This window comes from Chinchilla lanigera, unplaced genomic scaffold, assembly GCF_000276665.1.
Source record: "Chinchilla lanigera isolate Chin_1 unplaced genomic scaffold, ChiLan1.0 scaffold00029, whole genome shotgun sequence".
NCBI lineage: Eukaryota > Metazoa > Chordata > Mammalia > Rodentia > Chinchillidae > Chinchilla > Chinchilla lanigera.
In genome coordinates, this window is record NW_004955430.1 from 788897 (window position 1) to 801448 (window position 12552).

Below are 12552 nucleotides of genomic sequence, written 5' to 3' on the forward strand. Positions count from 1 at the left end.
TGAAATGTTAGTAGGCGGTCAGTCACAGGGTGGAAACTAGTGAGTGATTTGATTTGTTGTTTAGAGCCTGCCGTACTTTTCAAGCTTTCCTTAACATGTATTACTTTTAAATTTTAAAATAACATATATAGCTTAGTTTTTAAATATTATAAGACTTAAATCTGCTTTTACTCCACCATTCCAGACTGGAAGATCAAACTATGTAAGAGGGAGAGAGAGGAAATGATAGCCAAAGGATTTATCTCTAAATAAATAAAAGGACATAAACTGAGCACGGTAGTGCACACCTGTAAATCTCAGCACTCTAGGAGGCTGAGGCAGGAGGGTTGTGAATTTGAGACCAGCATGGGCAACTTTAAAAAATATACATATATATATATATACAGAGAGAGACAGACAGAGACAGACAGAGAGAGACAGAGGGACTAAATATATATAGCTCACTGTGAAAGCCTTGGTGCTAAAGGGAAGAAATAGGGTAAAATAAAAGTTGAAGGACAAGAAGCTGCTCAGCAGGACACAGAATGTAGCTCCAGAGAAAAGGCAGAGGACCCTCCAAAGCCCCTAGGAGGATTCCCTGCCTACTCCCCACCTGCACCACCCTCATTACAGAGCAGGGCTCTTCAGGTAATGTGGACAGGTGCTCCTGGGATGTGAGTGCCCACGGCAGCCACATACTCTGCACTTTGGGGCTCACTACACACTCAGCCTTGGTCGCAGTTAGGTTGCTTCTCGAGCGGGATCCTGGGGAACGGACTGTGAGTGGCAGTGAACTGTGTCACTTTCAGACTGAGACATCGGGTGTGGAGAGCAGGGAGACCGCGCGGATCAGATGGCACAGCTACGCTTGGAGCAGGGCCGCATGGCCTTTACCACTCTCAGCCCTGGAATGCTGTCACAAGTTATTCTAATGCAGAAATTCTGAACTCCAAAGCAGGGAGCCATCACAACAAAAGGTACATATGTTAGCTGCTGGGCAACAATCCACAAGGAGCTGGTGTCCAAGAACAGAAAGTGCCACCCTTAAGAAAGATCACATACATTCTATGTTTAAATAGGAAGGATTGTTAGAGGAGTGTCTGACAGTCAGAGATGCAGGCGGGCTGAGCTGGCAGTCCTTCTTTGTCCCACTCTTCTGAATGCTGAGATGAGGGCCACGAGGATAGTTCTGGCCTCTGGACTAGGAGCCATGTGTTTTCTCTGTCTCTTTCTCTCTCCCTACCATTAAGACCTTGCAGGCCACATATTCTTGCTGGCTGTCTATAGGAGCTACCAAACTATGAATAAGGGATAAGCAGGGCTTTACCAAGTTATGATGAACAGTTTGTTATAGGTCTAGGTTTAACTCTCGCCACATAAGATTTGATTGTTTTATGATGAAGGTGTTTTAATCAATGTTAACACAGGACAGACTCAGATCACTAAAGAGCCAACTTCAGAACCCCATATATAGCGATGTCTGCACAGGATCGATCCTGGACTCAGCAGGAGGTTTCTTATGGCATCAATGTGGCCATTGACCCCCATCCTCTAACTTACCAAGAAGCATATTGGGTAAGTCACAGCAACGCTGAGCTTCTGCTAACCACTCATAAAAGAATTGAATCACAACATTTCTCTTGTCTTTTCAGCCATAAATATAGATATCTATGGTTCTCTTCCATCTAAATATCAGCTCATATGCATCTTTCACCATTTAAATTCCAATTAAAAGCATGAAGTTCATAAGAAATGATTCCTCTCTGTCTTAAAGTGCGATTTTCAGCTGCATGTGGCCGTAGCCTGGTGAGTCCCAGCCAGCTGGGAAGTACGCCTGAAGTTACTCATTATGAGTACTGGTTAGAGTGCAGAATATTGTGATTTGCCTTGAAACATTAGGGTTATAGATTCTTCCCATATGAGACACTGAATAAGCTTCCTCATGTGGAACAAAAAGGAACTGAGTTTTGTAGCTGCAGGAATAGCTTCTGGATCAGCTTCTCTGTATGGCAGAGCCTGCACTGGTATGACAGCTATGAACTCAGACTGCTTTGCTTTTGCCTGAAATCTCATCCTAAATTTCACCATATATATGTTACGTCCATCTGTCTTATGTGTGGGGTGTTTTTCTGACACCAACCCGTTCTCTGATACCAGTTGATTATTCAGAATTCCGTTCTGATCCTGGCTCTCCAGAGTTACTGCAGACCCCGCAGGCTAAGGACTAACCCTAATTAAATTTAGCACCACATATGAATGCTCAGTCCCTCCAGACTGTCCCCACTTCAGATGCCAGCCACAAACAGTGCTCCCAGGCTACTTACACTTCTGCTCCACCTATTACAAATTCAGTTCCCACGACTAACCTCTAATCACTTAATGAGAACAACTTGGAAACTCTGGAAGGGGTTTTACTTATAGTTATTGCTTTGGTAAGGATATAACTTAGGAACGGTGAACTGTAAGAGATGCATAGAGATAGAGCAACCTATGGGGAAGGAAGGGCAGAGTGCCTGTTGACTTTTTAGGCACACCAGGACTTCAGTGTGTTCCCTGTCCCAGGAGCTCCCTGAACAGCACAGCTTAAGAGTTTTTAAGAGGGTCAGTTGTATATGCTCAACTTGAATTACGTCACTGACTATTAATGACTGAGCTCAACTTTAAGCCCCTCTCTCCTCCCTAGAAGGGTTGCGTAGTGGGGCTGAGCCACTCCACCCTCTCGTCTTAGTTACTTTCCCATTTCTGGGGAAAAAGGAAGAGAGATTTATTGTGGCTCACAGTTTTAGTCCACGGCTGGCTGGCTCAAAGGCAGAAACAAAATGGCAGAGGCACATGGTGGAGGAAAATGCGTCAACTCATGGCGGCTAGGAGGCAGAGGGCAAGGGGAGGAGCCAGGGACAAGAGTACACCTTCCCACGTCACAACCCCCGAGGGACACCTCACACAGGACCCTGTCTCCTAACAGCTCATGTAAGTGCTGAGTTCATCAATGGATGAGTCCGCTGACGTGTACAGCACCCTCATGATCCAATTAACTTCCGCACACATGAGAACTTGGCGGGGGGAGGGGGTATTGTAGATATAAATCACAGTACCTCTTATGACATGATTGCACTGCTGTTCCTCTGGGTACCAGCTCTCCTCATGAGCTATTTATGGACCCATTATGTATCACTTCATTAGAACAAACTCAGAAGGGGTTGAAAGGGGTTCATTATGAATAACAGAAGAAACTCGTATCATTCAGGTAATTCAAAGGGCCGTAGGGGCTCTGTGCCAGAAACAGGAAATAAAGACCAAACGTAATTTTTATTATACTATACAGTTTCACAGGTATCGCTATTATTATTATTTTGTAGTTGACACTATAAAGAATGTGGCTTCTCTTGACAAATAACTCCTTCAGCTTCTCCTGGTGTTCTGAAAGCGGGGAGAGGACCTTGATTGTGTACCGCAGAACCCAGTTGGCTGTCAGCTGGCTCTTACTGAGGTTGCAGCAGACACGTGCCTTTGTTGCTATTAGCATGCTGACTACAACTGTAGTTACCTGGCGACAGGATAAAATTACAGTCAGCAGTTTATTTTCATACTTCCCACTAGGCAGTCAATTTTCTGGAGTGAGCCACCCCACCAAGCAGTATGTAATTTTGATACCTGTTTAATTTCAATCCTTTCCTTTCTGACAGTGATTTCTCACATTTTTTAGATAGTGCCAGGCACCCTCAATTGAATTTCTTCTCCCTGCTGTTCTAGACTGATTCTGCCGAAATATTTAGAGAATCGGTTCTTCAGCTGTTGATTTTATTAAGATTACTTGTACGCAGATACACACACACATACTGAGACACAAGTTTTTATCTCTCCTCTGACAAAAAGAAGGAAATCTTTCTTTCATTATTTTTATTTTGCTAGTTTATTAAATATTTTATAGTACCCTTCATTATGCAGAAAACTTCTCCTTACATAAGTCCAAAACTTATATATACATATATATGTATGTATATGAAATTCTCAACAGAATCGATCCATAGAATTTTTTTCTGACTTGAAATGGTCTACTATAAACAAGAAGGCCCCACAATTTCTAATCTACCCTCAATTGCTTTTATAAATAACTCTTGAAGACCCATAAAATCTAGTTTAGCATCTCAGCAAAGTTCTCAGGACACAGGTCTATGACCAGGTCTTATACCTGGAGTAGAATTGGAGTAGAATACCAGGACTGGATGTTTAGTAAATCTTTTCTTTCTTTCTCTCTCTCTCTCTCTCTCTCTCTCTCTCTCTCTCTCTCTCTCTCTCTCTCTCTTTCTCTCTGTCTCTGAACATCTTGCTCCTTTTTCTAGTGATACGTAAATTAGAAACAAAGCCAAGAGCACAACCTATCAATTAGTATTTCCTGATCTAATGTCCTCATACCTGCTTCCAACATAATGCCTGGTCTTACAGCCAGGGATCTGATTGGATGAGTGGCTTCATGTTCTTCTCTTTCTCTAAAGCACTGTCCCCATTTGATCGCATACTTGCGAATTCCCATTTGGAAAAGTTAATTCCAACCTGTTTGGATTCTTAAAAGGATTTCTGTCCTTTCCCCCATGTCCCACCCTAGTCCTCTTAACCAATGGGATGAAATGTGCACAGCACATGGGGGAAGGGAAGCAGAGGGAGCCAGTGAGTGTGTGAACCAAATACCACAGGGGCCGGTGTGACTCAGTCTCTGCACTGGTAGTAAGACAGGGCCGCTATCAGCAAAGCTCCTGGAAAGTCTCAGTCTCTCATCGCTCAAAGAACAACACCCTAATTCACAAGCAGAACAATTCCCAAAGTCCTCTTGCCTTTCCTTTCCTTTTTTCTCCAATTCATAAACCCCATAACTAGTCCAGGATGTCCTCAAATAATTTACTCTTATCTTTCCTCCAGAAATTCTGTAGAACATTCTGTGTGTGTGTGTGTGTGTGTGTGTGTGTGAGAGAGAGAGAGAGAGAGAGAGAGAGAGAGAGAGAGGCAGACTCAATGAACAGCTATAGAAATGTGTGTATGGGCATATATACAGATACATTCACATACACAAGAGTTTATCAAAAATATTGCTTACATTTTAAAAATTTATTGTAGCAAAAGATACATTGCCATTAATCACCCTGAGAATACTCCCCCTCACTTCTAGCACACTTTTCTCATTGTTCTTGCCCCTTTCTGAAGCTGTTCCAGAAGACTTTCTTATGCCTATCTTTATGAAGTATGACAAAAATACAACGAATGCTGCTGGTAAGTGCCATCCAGCCAAAAGGCAAGGTCATGAAAACGTGACTGTGTGTCCTCATCCACTCCATTCACTGGATCTGGCATTGGGAAAAGTAAACATTCCGAGTCAAAATGACCATGAAAGGTAAACATTTTGAATCTCTTCAGGATGTCAAGCCAGCCCTGACAGAGCAGCGAAAGACATGAAACAAGACTTCCAGAACCGCTTCAGAAAGCAGTAAAACTGGTGGCTAAGTATGCTTGAAGCCAGTGGGAGTATTTTGAAGAGGATTAATGGCAATTTGTCTACTACAATAAATTTTCCCCAAAATTTAAACACACACAATATTTTTTGACGACATCTCATATCATGCATGTGGACATGTGAGTGCACATCTATATATGTATACACGTGTGCACAAATGTGTATCATTCATAAGCTTATTCAGTCCTGAAATTCTGCATCAACAGAACCTATAAATGGGGTAAGGAGAAAGTCCTCTTAGGGATTAGAGAGAAAGGAAACAGGGCCAGCAGACACAAGTTTCCTTACAGGGCTCAGAAAAGGCAAATGCAAGATAATCAGCACAAGCAGACCCCCCTCTGATGCTGATGATGCCCTGTGCCCTCTCTAGTTCCTGGTCCTTTCCATTTCCTGTTTTGTTCTGTGGGTTCTCAGGTTCCTATTGCTACCCCAGCCTCCTCTTTCCAATGTCTTTATGGTTCAGGCTGAATTTCTACTTTAACTCACCTTTCAAATCCAAACCATTTATGAGAATATCAAAACAATCATGTAATTCCATGAGAAGTGCTCCTCTGCAGGAGGAAAGCGTGGCTGAGACAGCCAATTTTCCAGGCCATAAGAGAGTTCTGTTCCAAATCGCTGAGGCATCTAATAGCAAAGGGAGTTTGCCATTTTTCTGAAGGAAGAGGCAACTCTGGGACTGATTTGCTCTTCTGTATGAACAAGCAGTATTCAGAGGCAGAGTTGAGCCTTTCTAAAGGTCTCTTCATAGCTTTGCATCCTGGGTGATTCAAGTCTGAAAAATTCATAGGGATTTTCCAAGGAATTCAGTTCCCCAGGGTCCGAAAACCCACTCTGAGATGCCATCTTAAAACCCAAGGGAATTTACACCAAACTTTTTAGATTCCTGGGAGTTTTCATTAACAAGGATTCCCTAACTAGTCAGGGAGGGGCCCCAGAGGAGTCCATTACACAGCATATGAGAAGCTATCTTACAGCCTTGGACAAAGAACATAACTGGAGGTTTGGGCAATACAAAAGAGGTGTGCAAAATCTTAGGACTAACCTGCACTATCGTCCCAAACTACAATTTAATAGAAGATTTGGAAGACCCAATAGTGTAGCTCAAAAGCATTATGACTTTTAAAACTGTAACACAAGGAATTAACTAGTTTTAAGCACCATACTTTTGCCCTCTTCAATCAATATAAGTAATCAGAAGAAGCCCTGAAAAGCTTCTCTTATCTTTCTAGACCCCCTCATATTCCGTCCACTCATTTACCTGCCCCATGGAATCTGCTCCCCCAGTATGGTATTCACAATACATCTTTGCTTTTCATCAAAGGATACTTGCAGAAATAAGATACTGACTATTACTGTTACTATAATACAATCAATGACTCTCCTATTTGAAACCTATATTAGAAATTTCTTACACATTTATTGTACTTGATAGTTCCATACTCTTGGGGGAAATAAACTGGTACATTTCCTTCTTTTTCAACTGAGAAGTATATGATTATTTCCCAGTGTTATGGCTTGTGTCTAGATCAGAGGTAGCTGGATCTGGAGTATGTGATGCTAGGATTAAGTGTGCGACGCTTGGATCAAGGGTGTGTGGTTACTAAATTAGTCCACTAATTGGTTTGGCATAGTCGTGGGTATGTATAGTGGCAAAGCTCACCGTGGGTGTGAGTACCACCTGCCCCAAGGGTGGACAGCCTGGATAGAGTATAAAGGACAGAAAGAGGGCTCCTGTTGTTACGTGTGCTGCCTCCTTACTATTGCATTGCTTTACTGCCTTCCTGTCACTGCCTGCCCTGAACTCTTTCTCCTCTGTGATGCCTCTTTGCCTAGAGTCAGCCAGCTATGAGCTAAAGCCTCTACAAACTGTGAGCCAAATTAACCTCCCCTCCTTTAATTTTGGTTGTTGCATATTTTTGTCTTGGCAATGAGAAAAGTAACCAAGACAATTGCATATTATTCAAGGTTCTCCAGAGAACAGAATTAGTAGACTATATATATGTATGTGTACGCACTCACAGAGGTATGTTATGAAGACTGGTCTCACACAATTATGGAGAAGTCCTATGATCTTCCATCTGCAAGCTGAAGCCCTAGGAAAGCCAGTGATGCAATTCAGAACAAGTTTCAAGGGTAGAGAACCCATGGAGGTGTTGGTGTAAATCTCAGTGATGATAAGAGGAGATAACATACCCCAGCTCAATATGCGAGGCAGGAAGAAAGGCGTGATTCCTCTGTCCTTTTCCTTCTGCTCAGTCCCTGAATGAACTGGACAATAACCACCCACCTTGAGGAGAGCAGTTGATTTTACGGAGTCTGCCACTTCAAATGTTGGCATCATCTGGAAACATCTTTACAGACACACTGATAAATAATCCTTAATCTGGACACCCTGTTGCCAAGTGGACACAGAAAAATAGCCAGCACAACTTGGACACACTCTCCTATCTCCCTGCCACCCTTTAATTTTAAAAGTATTTTGTTTTGTACATTTAAATCGTCACAGCTGGGTCTTCCTTTCATATAAATATGGGAAATTTTACACCCATCAAGTTATTACCAAACATGACATGCCAACAGGCCAGATAAGATGACGGCAGTAGCACTAACATGACGCCTGGTTAGATTTTCTTCTGGATCTCTTCTAATATGTATAATCTCAGCAGTATGGTAATTGATCTTCACATGTGGCCCAGACACTGGGAAAACCTGCCATTGCTGGGAAGACCTGTCTGAATCACTGGACTGCCTTTCTGCTCAGGCCTGTTGGGTGTGTTTTCTGAGTGCATGATTTTTAACCTTTTAGTGTCAGACAGGATAATTACTTAGACTAGCATCAACTCAAAATATTAATGACTACAGCTAAATACAGAAGCATTAGTCTAGTGAGCTCACATTAAGCTAACTACAGGCATTCAGCTTGCTTTTCCAAATAAAAGTGTTTGTCAAACTTTCTCATTTAAAAATCAACAGAGTGCAGAGACTTTGGATTTGACAAGTCTGACAAAGACCTATAGGGATAACAATAGTTTATCAGATGTGGAGGAAGGATAATGCAAATGAACTCACAGGGACCCCAAACCAACTGGGCCAGCATCATATAGCCAGGCCACTCTTGTAGGTTTTGGAACAAAATCTGTATTCAAGGGTCATTTTAGGTTAGCTCGGTTGGTTCAGGAGCAGTTTAAGTTCCTAAATATTTATTTGGCAAGCAGTCTGATGGGGCATCAGCCTTGGGAGTCAGACAGGTTTAATGGCCCAGCTCTGCCCAGCTGTTTAACAGTGAGAAGGACTCATCTCTTCTGAACCTGAGTTTCCTCGCCTGTAACATGCATAAAATATTAACAGCCATGAAATGAATTTGAGGGCCTTGATGTGTTAATGTAGGGCAGTATACGCCTTACAGTCAAACTCAGCAGTGATGCCTGTCCCCGTTCTAAAGTGCCAGGCTGCCTGAATCAGAACATGTGGCTACTCCACTCCCAACAGGCAGCTTGGCTCAAGGCAGGGACATGCAGGGCAATCCAGCCCTGGAATCTGAATTGTTAGCCAGCTAACCATGGCCTACTGCATGTAAATCATGGGAACCAATGGTTTAGCACATGAATACCACAGCTGGACCATATTTGGTGCTGAGATTATTTTAACCCAGACAGTCTTTTCTAATGGATTACAGAGATATTAAATAGCACATACATAAGATTTAAAGATATTGTAAATTCTTTTATTAACTGGAAATTATTCTACTTAAAATGTCCTTAAGATTTAGTCTTAAGAGTGCTGATCATGCCTGTATCTTGCACTCTGATTAACTAATATACAGACAACAATATGCAGTGCATCAACTATTGTAACTGTTCTACTAACCTCTTTCACAATTTGGTTTCACTGTTTATCTTTTTTCTCTTTAAAATAAAAATTTAAAAATTTATAATTTATAATTCAGAATTCTACTTCAATAGGGGAAAAAAAATAGACTTCTCAGAATCCCCCAGATAGTTTCAATATCCTTCAGGAAGCTGAAATGTAGCCCTTTAATTTGCACTGTCATAGGTTAAAGGGACTTTTCCTTTTTGATATGACATTAAAGAATTTAAAAGGAACATATCATCAAAGGCAAAATAACTACTACAGTAAATATCAGTGTATCCAGAATAAGAACTGAAGTCTTCAAGAGGTCTCTAATTAATTCCCAAGTCACACATTTGACATTTCAATTATGAGTGTGAAAGCCCAGCTCACGGGCCTGGGGTCAGGCAAGGGTGGGAAGTGTCATGGGCATCTGCCCACTCAGCTTTTGGAAGCTACTTCTGACTCTGAATGTGTTTAGTTCAATTGGTAAATTTCAAGACCCTATTTAAAAGGAAAATCCTTATCATAAACCCCCAATGTCAGCTTATAAGTTCTATACATACTTAGCTATATAAATATAATTATGATATAAGTATAAAGGCACACTTGAAGTAGAAATAAATAAAACTATAAAAGCAACATAATTAAAGTTCACCTACATTAATGAAATCTGATATTATGTTACATGGAATCACCACTTGCGGTGTCAGTGAGTACTGCCTTCCTGTGTATTCTTTTAAACTTGGTGAGTTCAGACTGATTCCTTATTTGCACAATGCCATAAAGTTCTCTGTTTCCTCTTGGCCCAAATGCATAGTTCATGTCAAGTCTGCTTCTTTCTTTTCTCTGTTGGTTCTAGCTGCCTCCACCGGGCTCTGTAGCAAGAGGAAACTGGAAATTCCAGAGAAAAGAAAGAGAAGAGAGAATCCAACACCTGACTTTCCAGCTGTCCTTCCAAGTGGGGAAGCCCAGTTTTTTTTATACACAGGTTGACAGAGGAAAAATTGGTGTTCTCACATGTCAGCATTTTGAGGCAAGAAAAATAGATTTCTTGCTGCATTGAGGGTTCAAGTCTGGTCCAAGCAACACTTCGGGTTCTACTGCGATCAGATATGAGGCCAGTGAGGCCTCTGCTGGCCAGGACATTGGTGGTTGAGCACTTAGAAAGCTGAACTAAATCGGGAAGGTGTATAGGTACACGTCACACACCAATTTTCTAGCACTTGGTATGAAAAAAAGAATTGAAAATTTTGAGAAACACTTGTTGCATTGATTACATTAAAATAATGCTGTTGGCTATTTTATTATACATAAAATATGCTCTCAAAATTAATTTCATTTGTCGTTTTTAATGTGGCTGCTAGAAGGCATCTAGCAATAGATATGTCCCGAATCCTATTTGTACTGGAGAGCGCCAACCTAGGGGTTCTCCACTTGAATCCTTTTGTACCAATTCATCAGCAAGCCCAGCTGGACCTTATTTCTGCCAGGGTTTTTCAAAGAATCAGAACAGGTGTGTGTGTGAGTATGTGCGTGTGTGTACGCATATACTGTGTACAGAGAGAGAGAAAGGGTAACTTTAAGAAGTTGGTTTATACAGTTGTACAGATGTGAGTCCAAGCTCTGTCAGGTGAGCAACCAGACAGAAGACCCAGGGGTGATGCTAAAGCCCAAAAGGCAGCCTACTGGCACAATTTTCTCAGCTCAGGAAAACGCCACTCACAGTACTGGAGGTCATGTACTTTGCTCACGGTCTATCTGTTCAAATACAAATCTCGTCCAAGCAGCGCTTCCACAGAAATAAACAGAATACTGTTTGCTCAGTGGTACTGTGGCTCAGCCTAGTGGACATATTAAATTAACCACCGTACCTCCACTTTTATATTCGAACTTGATCACTTCCCTCCCTGCTCACTATGCTCACACCTGGACAAATACAAGAGTATCTCACCTGCCGTGAAACGGAGATTTTACACAGCCCTCAGTATGGTCTCCTCATACCTCTAGCTCACATTCCTTCAGCTGTTTCCCACTGCAGTTGGAGTAAAAGCCAAACCATGTTGCTGGAGCAATGAAATCCCACGTGATCTGCCCCTTGCCCACCTCTCTTGCCTGGTATGGGTTCCCAGTCTCCTCTTCTGCAGGATTCCGACTGTACTGGCCTTTTCAGGACTCCTCCAAACAAGGAAAACTCCAGCTGGCTCTACCTCAGTCCCTTTGTACCTGTGGTTTCCGTTGCTTGGAAACCTCTCCTCCCATTGTTCACAAGCAAAGTTCACATTGCTTCTTGTTAAAGCCATGATTAATTTAAATGAGGTGAGACCTCAGAGGTGTTGTCATGGGTCACCTAATCAAACTGGGGAAACTTAATCACGTCTCTGAAATTTCTTTGTTTTATAAATCAATTCTGAAATTAGGTATGTGTTTATTTATATAGCATTTTTCTTCCACCTAAGAATGTGAACTTTATGAGACTAGGAGTCTTGATTGTACCGATTCTTGCTAGATGCCTAGTATCTAGTTTGTGGTAGGACTTTTGGATATAGCTGGTAAAGGAAGAAATTTATCTCAGGAAGAATTAAAGCACTTCAACCTGTGCATTAGAAGAGGGTTGAACACACAGTGAAGATCCTTTCTTTTATAATCCAAGGGAAGTTGCCTCATAAAGGTCATTCAAACTTTTGCTGTCTGCACTGTCTAATACTTTTTATTTTCAGAGCAAAGATGAGCCTAGGAAGCTGGGGCTAACTTCAGGTAAATGATTCATAACTAAGCCTTGGGTTTTTATAACTAATTAACATAAAATTCTCTCTTAGGATATAATATTAGTTATGGAACATAATATATTGTTTTTGTAATATTTGAGGGACATTCTTGCTCCTGAATTTCCCTAAAAACTATATACCTAAGATCATCCCACCTATTCTCAGATAATCAGTTTAATTTGAACATGGGTAAAAAGTGACTAGGAATTTAAGATTCTCAATTTCTTCTATCCTATAATCATAAAGTCAGTGAATGATGGAATGCCAATCTTACAGAGTCAATTTCATTTACAGTTTTTGTACATCCGAAAGCCAATAACTTAAACAATTTTAATATCAATATTAAAAAACAAACTTGGATATAGAATGCCAAAAAATGAAACATTTGCATGAAATTTTTAGCTAAACCTTCACCATTCCAAACAACTTTGCATTTGGCAAGTGGCT

General features: G+C 41.3%; 2 long non-coding RNA genes across 2 annotated transcripts; both read right to left on the minus strand.

Moving 5' to 3' along the window:
* Positions 1-443: 443 nt before the first annotated feature.
* LOC102029426 lies at positions 444-2856 on the minus strand. Its single transcript, XR_261405.1, has 3 exons — positions 2758-2856; positions 2306-2307; positions 444-453 (listed from the first exon to the last, which is right to left on the minus strand). It is a non-coding gene; the product is annotated as an uncharacterized LOC102029426 (long non-coding RNA).
* A 413-nt stretch (positions 2857-3269) lies between these two features.
* Positions 3270-11542, minus strand: LOC106148833. Its single transcript, XR_001234547.1, has 2 exons — positions 11444-11542; positions 3270-3526 (listed from the first exon to the last, which is right to left on the minus strand). It is a non-coding gene; the product is annotated as an uncharacterized LOC106148833 (long non-coding RNA).
* Positions 11543-12552: the final 1010 nt, after the last annotated feature.